The following is an 11695-nucleotide window of genomic DNA, read 5'->3' as shown; positions in this document are numbered from 1 at the left end:
GCCAATCAGCCGGTAGCCCCGCCCACGCGAGCCCCTTCTGCTTTGGCGCTGCTTCCGCTGTACTCGAATCCGCTGGAGGCTGAAACACAAACTTAACTGCCGGAAGCGTACGCTGATCATCGCAGGATCGGCCAATCGTCGTGCGGAAGACGCTGTCGGTCATCGTGTTTCCACCAATCAATGTGGGCGTTGTGGGCGGGACTTCCGCTATTAAGTTTGGTGGCAGTGCAGCTTAGGGACCGCCACGTCGTCCAGCTGATCGGTCTGTGGTTGAATTTAAACAATTTTGGGGAGGAGGGGGCGTTATCAAACTAATGTAATTTTTCCCCCTTTAGGAGGCTAATGTTTTCGTTTTGATTGACTACTCTTACGGTCTCGAGCTGATCTTAGCGAAACGGTCTCATTCCCGGAACATTGATGTGTAAGTGTCTGCAGAGCAGTTCTGTGCTGCATGGTCTCAATGTGTTTAAAAGATCAAAAACATTCTTGCAAACTTTCAATGCTTCCAGAACTACTATATACCCTATATAAAACTTTACAATCGGGGTCCAGTTACGTGTTTTGCTTTTAATGTTTTTGTGGCAATATTGATCTTGCAATTTATTTTATCTTCACCGTCTGAAAAATTGTTTGCAGAAATGCTTATTGACTACTAAATGGTAGAAATATCTACTTCATTATAAGGACATTCTTACTATTCATTACTTTACGGTGTCTAACTATAGTTGGCAGTCACATATCAGCAATTTCAAAAAGAATTAAACTAGAAGTAGGTACGTTTCTTCCATAAATGGTAAGCTGAAGATAGTATTGATTTGGAAACCGGATTGTGTATCTAAAATATAACAAAAGGGTGCTAATGTTATCTAATGGTAGATAGAATTCCCTCTTTTTCTCTCCCATCCTCCTTCCTTCCCCAGCCACCATATGACAAAAACGATTTGTGTTGATCCATAAATCATACAAATACAATTGACTTTAATTACAAAAATACATAATTAACTTGAAATAAATTATTTGGGACACACCACCTTTACTTCCCACAAATTGGGAAGGGGTCAGAGGTGGTGCAGGGGAGTGAGGATGCAATGAAGAGTCACCCGAATGTGTTGTTCAAAACTGAAAACTTTTGAGAAAATAATATATGCAAGATTTCTGCACCAGTACTTGAATTGAGTATCTTGGCAGAATAAGCTGAGAATGATCACTAAAATAACACATTTTTAGAAATGTTTATCTACTTCCGTTATTGGAATTGTACTTTATTACATGTTGCTTTTGGTGTGGAGGACTTTTATATACTTTCTTTTCAAAGCTTAATCAAAGGATGTAGAAAAAGACCAGGGATGTAGGAATAGAGTAATTGGTAACATTTGAGAGCTAGTGCTGAAGAAGACAGGTACCTAATGGTCTCTTTAATTTCTATAATCCTGTGAAATAATTGAGAAATGCAGCTTGTTTCCTGTCACTTTATTGCAATATTTGTTTTATAATGTATAGTGATATTTATGTTTGCCTTTAGTAAAGGTGAGTCAGTGCTTGTGCAAAACGTGAGAGGCCTAAAAATACCTCCCTTGTATGGGTTTGTAGTCAATTTATCACAACTGTATTCATAAGTTGGGTTCTGAAAAATGACTGTTCCCTGCATTGTGGTTTATTATTTCTGCACTTGATAATAACAGGAATTTTGGGTTCATTCAAACTTTTGATTTGGTTCAGATATGGATTGATCTTCACTGTATTAAAGTTTCATAGGTGATAGTAAAAGTTTTTTATTTCAGCCCGTTAACCATAATTGTCTTGTTATTGAGTCGGCACTAAAGTTAGCTGAAATGTATAATTATTGACATTTAATTTCCATTTTGAAGGCATGCTCCACCCCCAACTTAAAACCTGGAGTTTAATTCGTGAAATGTGAATCAACAGACTCTTGAGCATTTTTTAGATTGGATACCTATTTGTGCTGTACGTTCTCTAGTTCCTCGCATTTGATAAAACTGCCTTGTTGAAGCACTTTAAGCAGCAGGTATGGCAAAATACAAGGCTTAGCATAAAAGAACCACAATGGTTACCACGCAGAAGAAGTTCATTGGGCTCAGTGCCTGTGCTGGCATTTTGAAGGAGTAATTCACCTAGTGCTACTCCCTGGTCTTCTCCGCATAGCCCTTCACATTTTCCATTTTCAGACAATCCAATTCCCTCAAGTGCCACAATTGAACCTGTCTCCACCACACTCGGGTAGTGGATTCCAGATCCCAACCACTCACTGCATTAAAAGGTTTCCCCTCGTGTCTCCATGGCTGCTTTTGTCAATTACCTTAAATCTTTGTTCTCTTGTTCTTGATCCTTCCACCAATGGGGCAGCACAGTGGTTAGCACTGCTACCTCACAGGGCCGGGGATCTAGGTTCAATTTTGGACGTGGGTAACTGTGTGGAGTTTGCACTTTCTTCCTTCTGTGTCTGCGGGTGCTCTGGTTTCCTCCCACAGTCCAAAGATGTGCAGGTTAGGGGAATTAACCATGAATCTTTCTGCATTCTCTCAAACGCCTTCACATCTTTCCAGAAATATGCCACCAAGAACTGGGCACACTACCGGGTTTGAGACCATATATTTTTCCATTTTTACAAATGATGCAACAAGCCCTCATTGTATTGTAGTACAGTACAATATGCTTCTATATACACAAATACGGAAAAGAAAAGGAGCACACCAACTCAGTTGGTTCAGCTTAATCATTAAACTTTGTGGCTCTGTTCATATCAGGAAAAAATTGGGGGAAAATGCAGAAAGAATCCGCAACATTAATTCTAAGAGGATATTTTGCATATATTCACACGATGCAGCACATCCCCAAAATCTGGTACAGTACCGAATGATCATCATTCTACAAAAATATGCAGATGAGACCAGCTCATATTCATAGATCATCAAGCATAGTAATCGCTGTTGCTGGCATCTCCCCTCCTACAAAAAATTAAAGATAACAGGATACCAAAAGGGGCAGGGGATCTGAGGATAAAGCCATAAACACATGGCCCTCTGCTGCACGTCCTGCTCCGTTAGGCAAAACCTAACTCTGTTTCCCAAGAGCTCCAAGCAATGAAAGGATGCCCCATGACAAAGGGGACAACAGGACACGATGTGGCTCGGCAGTGTACACTTTCTTATACCGGAGCCAGTAAACCAAGGATACTTAAATTATGTCAACTCACTATATAACAGACCTTACTCCACTTAAGAGGCCACTATCATTACCCGTGCAGCCAAGAAAATGTAGAAGACCAACCCAGGAAAGGCTAGATATCCAAGGATTAACTATGCTCGTAGCTCATATCCCTTTGTCAGGATAAAAGGCATGACATAAAATCAGAGATATAGTCACATGGCAGCAAAATGCACGATTAATGATGAACTTCAGAATAATATAACCATCTAATGGAGGTTAAAAAGGCCAAAGCCATGACGGGATTGTTGAACAACATCCAGGATTCGTCCAGAGTTCTACCAATGCCCCTGTACTTCTGCCATTTCATGGTCCTGGAGCCCAGGTAATAGAAACCTAAGCTCCGGCGGGTGGCGAAGACCCATCCTGCTCGGCCGCCTCCAACCTTGTTCGACAAACAGAGTACTAGACAACGTAGGGTCAGTGGTTGAGATCCTCAACTGACCCCAGGCTCGAAGACCGGATACAGTGTGCTCCGTTGTATTCAAAAAGCTCAAATTGAGATTGTGAAAGCATAGTGGCCTGTTCTAAAATGCGGCCGGGAAATCGTCCCCAGCTCGCCTCGGGAGACCTGGCGCACTGATATTCCTTCTCTTGCTCCATCTTCCTGAATCGACCAGGATGTTCAACATATCATGCAGCAGGATTTTCAAGGACTGAAAGTGAGCCCCCACTGAGCAAACTACCCTATTGACTGACAGGATTCTCGTCGCTTCATACATTCTGTGTAGGAAATCTCGCAGCTCATCAATATGAGCACCAATAACCTGTGCCAAGAAGCCGAGATTGTTAATCCACAACTTTACTCAATAGCAGCCATCATCTCCATGCCAATTGGATTGCCGAATATGTCCACCAGCAAAACCGCCACTGCGAGCCAGCCAATCAAACATGGATTTTCTTGACTCTTCTCTCTTTTTTCTCTCTCTTCTTCCTTCTTCCTCTCTCTCTCTCTCTCTCTCTCTCTCTCTCTCTCTCTCTCTCTCTCTCTCTCTCTCTCTCTCTCTCTCTCTCTCTCTCTCTCTCTCTCTCTCTCTCTTTCTCTCCCCCCCCCCCCCCCCCCCCCCCCCCCCCCCCCCCCCCAAAGCTCGTGCAAATGCAGTCCTTCTCCTGCTTGCTTCACGTGACTCCCCATTCTATGCAATTTTAACAACTACCTTCTCACCATCTTGCGTTTATAGTGCTACTTAAAACAGATAACTTTTCTGAATTCAAGGGCAGGTAAATCTTTTGTAAATTGTTTTAGTTCTTTGTAATTTAAAAAAAATATAAATTTGAAGTCACAATTTTTTTTCCCGCTTGAGTGGCAATTTAGCGAGGCCAATCCACCTACCCTGCACGTCTTTGGATTGTGGGAGTGAGACCCATGCAGATACTGGAGAATGTACAAACTCCACACGGACAGTGGGCTAGGATCGAACCCGGGTCCTTGGCACCGTGAGGCAGCTAGTTTTTTGTAATTGATGTACCAGCTAGTTTTTTGTAATTGATGTACCATGTCCAAGGTACACTCGTAAAAAAGAAACACTCAAATGATAACTGGAACACATCAAATAGTACTTTAGAGCAAAAAGAAATTGGACTGTAATCTGATTTTAGCTCTTGTGTGTGGGGGGAAGCAGCAGTGAGGAGAATCTCAGGATTGTTACAGTGCAGAAGGAGGCCATTTGGCCCATTTATGTCTGCAATAGTTCTCCAAACGCGCATCAAGACTTAGTGTCATTCTCTCCTGGCTTTTCCCTGTACGTTGTTTCCATTCACTCGATTGAGCGTGCCTCAACCACACTTCCAGACAGTGCATGCCAGACCCAAACCACTCGTTGTGTGAGAAGTTTTTTCTCCTCATCACATTTCCGTCTTTTGCAAATCACTTTAAATCTGTGGTCTCTCGTTCTTGATTCTTTTATGAGTGGGAACAGTGTCTCCCTATCTGCTGTGCCCAGCCCCCTTTATCAAAACTCGCCTTAGCCTCCAAAGAGAACAGTCCCAACTCTCTAACCTATCTTTGTGTCTGAAGTTGTTTCTTCTCCTTTGAACCACCATCTTGTGAACCTCTTCTGCACTCGTCCAATGTGTTCACATCCTTGCAGTTGGGAAAAAAAATTAATGGCCAGGAAGTAAGTGTGCTACAAGTCTGTGTATGGAACCTGCAATATCTAAGTTGGCTGGTTGTGATATTTGCAAAAAAAAAAAATAATCTTTTTATTTTAACATCCAAATTGCGATGGTTATATCAGAAAACAAGAGCTGAATCACTCTTTCATAGGTCTATTTTACTTAAGAATGTGATGATTATATGCTCTTTCTGTTGCTGCATTTCTAGAATTCACCATGACAAATTGAAGACCTTGTGTTCAGAAGGAATAATGTTTTAGAACATAGAAGCATCTGTCTAGCCTGCTCCCCAGTAATAATCTTCAGTGTCACAAGTAGGCTTATGTTAACCCTGCAATTAAGTTACTGAGAAACTTCCCTAGTCGCCACACTCCGGCACCTGTTCAGGTACACTGAGGGAGAATTCAGAATGTCCAATTCACCTAACACCCCCGTCATTTGGGACTTGTGGGAGGAAACTGGGAAACCCGGAGGAAACCCACCCAGACACGGAGAGAACGTGTTGACTCCAAACAGACAGTGACCCAAGCTGGGAATCAAACCTGGGTCTCTCGTGCTGTGAAACAACAGTGCTAACCACTGCTACCGTGCCGCCATTCCGTATATCATGAGTAATCTGTACTTTCAGCTTTTTCGGGGGAAGAGGTTTAGAATCTGCTAACCTTTTTTGCGTTGCAAAAGTGATTCCTGATTTTGCTACTGAATGGCCTAACTTTTAATTTCGAGATCATGTACCCTTGCTCTTAATACACTCTTAGAAGAAATGATTTCCATGTGATGCCAATGATTTAAACATCTCTATCAGGCCACCCCTCAATCTTCTTTACTTGCGTGAAAACAAGCCAAGCTTTGTTACTTCTGGCCATGTGCATTCTGGGATTGGATGTAATTGATGACCTGTTTTGTTGGGAAAACCCTAAATGCTACCTGATTGACCAAGCATAATCTATTCTAACAAAAGCTAAACTCAGTGTCATAAATTACTCTTGTGATTCTGAAGAACATGGAACTTGCCGTGTGTAGAATTGAGCACAAATTTGTATCCCAGCATTTAGTGATAAGTGTGATATACCAATATCCGGCCTGGGCTTTCTCTGTCGGATGCTTCCGTGTGGTGGAAGAGTTAAAGGTGCATTACAATGCACGATTTGCCATTTAGTTACTATTAGCTGGTATTAAATTTAAGAATGGCAGTGTGGCAGAGACCTGAAATGCCATGTAGAAAAACCAAATCTATACGCTCGAGCTTTGAGCACCTGAATGGCTTGAAGGCAGAATGGGACAGTTGTGGCATAGAAGAGAATCTAGCCTGTTATAGAACATACAGTGCAGAAGGAGGCCATTCGGCCCATCGAGTCTACACTGACCCATTTAAGCTCTCACTTCCACCCTTTCCCCCTAACCCAATAACCCCTCCCAAACTTTTTGGGCACTACGTGCAATTTAGCATAGCCAATCCACCTAACTGCACGTCTTTGGACTGTGGGAGGAAATCTGAGCACCCGGAGGTAACCCACACACACGAGGAGAGCGTGCAGACTCTGCACAGACAGTGACCCAGTGGAGAATCGAACCTGAGACCCTGGTGCTGTGAAGCCACAGTGCTAACCACTATGCTACCGTGCTGCCTGAGTATATGTGGCACTCTGGTGACAGTGGATGTCTACTAACTAGGAGGAAGGCAGTTAGCGGTACTGCAGCTTGTTGCTGGGCTGTTAACTCTTGGCCTCCTATAAATTAATTTGTGTTTCTTGTATGTACATTTTGCTTGGTGTTTTTCTGGTGTAGCTTTATGTATTCTGTAAGTACAATTTAAAGCAAGCAAATTAGGCTTTTATAATATTTGATAACTGCAAGAGTAGGTTTTTGCAAGAAGTATTAAAACTGCAAATGATAGTAATTTCTCTCTAACCGATTCTCTCAGGTGTTACGATCTGGCTAGGGACCAGTAACTTTTTGTTTAAAGTTAGCTAAAATTAGAAATCCCAGTTACCCACTAAATGAATGATGCAGGACCTCAATTACAACCAGTTACCACTGGATGAAAAACACTGTTTTAAACAAACGAAATAAACTTTACTGACTGAATTAACAGGCAAACTGTGGTTGAACACCCCATACTGCACATGACAGATGTGACCAAGATAGATCCCACAGATTTCTCAGCCCACCCAGATGTCAGTGACCATTGTGAATGACATCTCATTAAAACTCTGCCTTATAAGGAATTTGAAAAGATCTAACCTCTGAATTCCGTCAAAAGCCATGACTACCTCAAAACTGTTCTCCTCCTGAGATTGTGTTCCTCCAGGTTAACAAAACTGCACTCGTGCCTCTAATTGCCAGCACATTCCAGTTCTTTCGCAGACTATTAGCTTTGCTGAGCTTGCACTGCCCTAGTGTTTCCCTAACCACCAGTCTCCTCGTTGCACTGGACTATAAATGGCTCCCAGGACTATAAATGGTTTCTTCTGAGCCCTAACCCCCCCCCCCCCCCCCCCCCCCGGCATGGGGCCAGCCATCTCTCAGCCCCCTTGGCTTTCAAACAGCACCCACGGCTTCTGAGTTACAAACCACACAAACCTTCAATTGTACCAATGGCTCCCAGGATGACTTCGGACCCTAACTGACTGGATTCTGCTGCCAACAGCACCCTTTTGGTAATCCTCTTCCCCTGTCGAAAGACACTCCGATAAATTGAAATCAGAGATGCTCCTTAAGATCTACCCAGCTCCATGACACCATAGCCTTTCAGGGTTCACCTGAATGCTTAAACTACTTTAGCTCTAACTCCCAAAACAATGCATCTCCATGGACTGGGCTTCTTTGCAAGCAGTGTCCCATCAGGTTTCCAGTTCTACAGCTAAGTATGCCTACCAGTTTTTTTTTTTATAGCTCTTGCCTTTAAAGCTGTTAATCCCTTAAATCAACATAGTCCATCTGTAATCGAGTCTATCCAAGCTGCTTTAGTTACTTTCTACAGTTAAAGTTTAATCTTCTGAGAACTAAAAATTATTTTGAAGGTGCTAACGTGAACAGGTGTTAATATGAACAATGAATTAGATATTTGTGTTAACATGAACAATAAAGTAGATATTTGTCACAATATCAAGTTTGTGAGCTACTTCAGCTTTGATATAGAAACAGGTTTTGGAGAATTCAGAGTATTTGCCTGGAGGAACTTTTAAGGGGAATCATATTTAAAAAATACCATTGGGTGCAAATTACTATTCATTTCATGCAATGTAAAGTGAAGGATTCTTCTGCCCACACTTGAGATATTGGTATTCATGCATTCTGTATCTCACTTTTGGGTCCAGGCGATTCACTTTCTTCTTCTATATCTATTTTGTTGCAGTTAGAAGTTTTGATCCAAGTGTAGCGAATATAATTCTTCATGTATAGTAATCCATTTTGGCAAAATGCTTTACTGGGATTCTTCCTACTGAGCTCCATATGTCCTTGCAGAACAAAGCCATACCAGTGATCTTTTCTGTTAAGTAGCAAGTTGGCCAGACTTGAGCAGTAATGTGTTTTAAAACTTGGACATTCCTAAAACTTGGGGTCCCTCTGTGTACTTGAATAGCGAGAGAGAATTTGCTCCGTACTTCAGTTCTCTGCCGAAGTAGGCCCGATCCACCGTGTCACCACCTCCACTGCAGGAAGGCAGGTCCTGAATCCACCCCAGCCGTAATGGGGATTGAATTTGTGGTGTTGGCACCAATCTGACCCACATTGGCTGTCTAACCAATTGGCCCTCGGAGTCAGAGTTGCTGTGTCAACATGCACTTTATGCATACATGTTGTAGTTCAGCGCTATGAACAATGGTTGAGGCTCCAATTTTCTTTTACACGTTGATACCCAACTTGTTTGGCGGTGTTTGTGAATGCACCTTCCCTAACCATTCCATAGTTAACCAGAAATCCTTCAGGAGGGAGTTGGGCGAAGGAGTGGCAAAGAGTATGGCCTGCTTGGGACCTGCGAGAGGAGAATGAAGCAAAACCCAACTGTATGACCTTCTATTCAAGGGAGTTTGGTGAGGCAGTAGCAGAGAAGTGGATTGCAGGCTTGTGTGGAGCTGGTGGGAGGAGCTGGTGGGAGGTGGTGGAAATAAACAAAGAGTGACACTACAGGAAAGCTGTAGGTTGGTTGGTGAGTAACTGCTGTTGGGGAGCTTCGGTAAAGAGTTGGAATTTAAAATAAAACTTGAGTAGCGAGCTTTATAATTAAGAGATACCAGCAGAAGGGAAGTAAGAAATTAGTAAGTCTACTTTTTGTTCTTGCTTGGCACAATTTATGGAATACTGAGATTTAAGTAGTCCAGTAAATGGTGATGAAAACCATACAATTCCTACATGCAGAAGGAGACCATTCGGCCCATCGAGTCTGCACTGACCCTCTCTCGGCCCACTTCCCCTCCCTATCCACGTAACCTCTCCTAAGCTGCACATCTTTGTACTGTGGGAGGAAGCTGGAGCACCTGGAGGAAATCCACCAAACACGGTGAGAGTGCAAACTCCACACAGTCGCCCAAGGCCGGAATTGAACCCAGGTCCCTGGCGCTGTGAGGCAGCAGTGCTCGTCACCCAAGAAGTGTTTAATAAGACACAATAAAGATACGGCATGATGTGTTGTGACTGCAGAATGTGAGAGCTCCTAGACACTATTGTGATCTAGGATAAAGACGCCTGTATTATGTGAGCTTCAGCTCACTCGTGTTGGAGGCTGAACTATGGACCCCATGATGCATCCAACAAGAGGGAAGTTACTTGGGCACTTTATTCCAGGAGGAGGTTACACCCGTGGTCTGCAGTTGTCTCTGATTTGATCATGGGCAGGAAGGTGTGACTGAGTGAGGCAAGTAAGGGTTCTCCAGAAGATAGAAGTGGAGGAATCTCAGCCTTTGTAATTCTGCAGCAGGATTTCAGCTTGCAACATATAGGGACGAAAGCAGGCTGCAGGATCAATGAGCGAACTGATCATGGCACCATGGTATGGGAAGCCATTCAAATTGGGATGTTAATGGGAACGTAGTGGTAGGGGACAGCAGAAGCAGAGGGTTAGACACCGTACCCTACAGCTGGGAGCGAGAATACAGGAGGCTGTGCTGGTCCCAGAGTTTCGGGACATATACTCTGGGCTGGTGAAGACCTTGCTGTGGCAGGGGGAGGATCCAGTGATGTCCATGTTGGTATCAACGATGTAGATATGACTAGGAAAGACATTCTGCTCTGGATTATGAGCATCTCAGGGCTATATTAAAAGATCACTGGCAGTTATCCTGGGATTATTATCTGAGCCACGGGGGATTATTACCTGAGCCACAAGCAAATTGGTGTAGGATAGATTAGGTTCGGAGTTAAATGCATCACGCACATATTGGTATGGGAGAAATGGGTTTTGGTTCGTGGCCACTGGCACCAGTACTGGAAAAAGTGGAAGCTGTACTGTTGGAGCAGTCTTCTGAACCGTGCTGGGACCAGTTTTCTGGCGATTTCATATAACTAGGGCAGCAGAGAAGTTTTAAATTAAATAGGGGAACAGAATCAAGTGTGGGAAGGTGTGACAATTTGAAGAGAAGATCAAGAATGAGAGCGGATGGGAGCAAAGTAGCAATAAAGGGAATGATACTTGAAGAGTGACGAGGAACAAAGCATACAAACTTAACTGTGAATCAGCAGATAAGGTTCTGAAAATAGTGAAAGGGCAGAACTGAAGGCTGAGTATCTAAAATGTCCGCACAATTTGTAACAAAACAGATGAGAAGAGCTGGGATAGAAATAAATATGTATGATCTGATGGCTATTTCAAAGGCATGGCTGGGACCTAATTCAAGGGTACATGACATTTTGTAAGGGCAATAGGCTAAGAAAAAGTGAAGGGATAGTTCTGTTAAGAACTACATTAGAGAGGGATGACCTTGGTTCTAAAGATCAAGATATTAAATCGTTTTGGGTAGAGGTACAAAACGTTCCTTGAGAGTAGATTATGGGCCCCATGACTAACCACACTGTAGGGCGGTATGTACAGGAGCACATAATGGGGCATTTGAGAAAAGTACGATGATGATCATGGGTGATTTTAATTTCCGTATAGAATTTACAGTGCAGAAGGAGGCCATTAGGTCCATTTGAGTCTATACTGGCCCCTGAAAGAGCACCCTACCTAAGGTCACACCACCTCCCTATCCCTGTAACCCAGCAACCTCACCTAACCGCATGCCGCCCTATAGATTGGACAAATCTGATTGACAGAGGTAGCCTGGAAGATTAGTTCTTAGTGTTTACAGGACAGTTTCTTTGAGCAGCACTTTTCTACAGCTAACTAGAGAGCTAGAATCTGGTAGTGTGCAAC

The 11695-nt window shown here is 43.1% G+C and overlaps 1 protein-coding gene across 2 annotated transcripts in view; it reads left to right on the top strand.

Annotated features, from left to right (window-relative positions):
- Nucleotides 1-213: 213 nt before the first annotated feature.
- The window catches only part of tmem39a (transmembrane protein 39A), an 87891-nt gene continuing 76409 nt past the window's right edge, over nucleotides 214-11695 (top strand). Inside the window, exon 1 of one of the 2 annotated variants that reach the window (XM_038801960.1) lies at nucleotides 214-262. The gene's annotated coding sequence lies outside the window, so the exon portion shown is untranslated. Of the gene's footprint in view, nucleotides 422-11695 lie in introns of both variants that reach the window. The other variant, XM_038801958.1, reaches the window with a different exon arrangement.

The sequence above is a fragment of the Scyliorhinus canicula genome, chromosome 7, assembly GCF_902713615.1.
Source record: "Scyliorhinus canicula chromosome 7, sScyCan1.1, whole genome shotgun sequence".
NCBI lineage: Eukaryota > Metazoa > Chordata > Chondrichthyes > Carcharhiniformes > Scyliorhinidae > Scyliorhinus > Scyliorhinus canicula.
This window is presented reverse-complemented; position numbering and strand designations above follow the sequence as displayed.